This window comes from Octopus bimaculoides, chromosome 10, assembly GCF_001194135.2.
Source record: "Octopus bimaculoides isolate UCB-OBI-ISO-001 chromosome 10, ASM119413v2, whole genome shotgun sequence".
Taxonomy (NCBI): Eukaryota; Metazoa; Mollusca; class Cephalopoda; order Octopoda; family Octopodidae; genus Octopus; species Octopus bimaculoides.
The window spans coordinates 7449395-7450053 of NC_068990.1; the positions used below are offsets into that span (position 1 = coordinate 7449395).

At 32.3% G+C, this 659-nt stretch overlaps 1 protein-coding gene across 1 annotated transcript in view; it reads right to left on the reverse strand.

Annotated features, from left to right (window-relative positions):
* The window catches only part of LOC106871451 (tyrosine 3-monooxygenase), a 392944-nt gene that overhangs the window by 53818 nt on the left and 338467 nt on the right, over nt 1–659 (reverse strand). The gene's annotated exons all lie outside the window — the stretch shown is intronic.

Consider the following 659-nt stretch of genomic DNA (forward strand, 5'->3'; position numbering starts at 1 on the left):
ACACACACACACACACACACACACACACACACACACACACACACACACACACATACACACACCCCCATGTATACTATACTTGCACAGAGATAGGGCAGACAAGAAATAGGTGGATGTGGTTCTGGCTCGAATGAGCACCAATAAGTTCACCAAACAACCGGTTGATGTTTTAAGCCTATCATTCCAATTACATGGCATATTTGTTCTGTATATATTCTCATAGATCTTTACATAACTGTCATTTGAATGCGTGATTATGCCGAATTTCTTTGTAGGCTTACTATTCTAGTAGCCCACAAAGAAAGGTACCTCACAAGATATTTTGTAATTAGCATAAATCATTGATATACACGAAAGTATCAATAAATGAATATTAATATATGATAATGAAACTGTGTATAGGAATATATTTTATTTTAGTCGAGCGAACTTCCAGGAAATTCAGTACAAGTAAACAGTTGTGAGGAGCAAGAGGTAAGTAATTGCGGGCATTGACGATATAAAAATAATGTCAGTGCAATAAATAATTTAGACAATTAAGGTACATAAGATGATATATTTAAGCTTGTTGTCCAAATTTACTAATAATCTATTCTCATTTGGAAATAATATTTTGATTACAGGTCTGTAATATATATATATATATATATATATATATA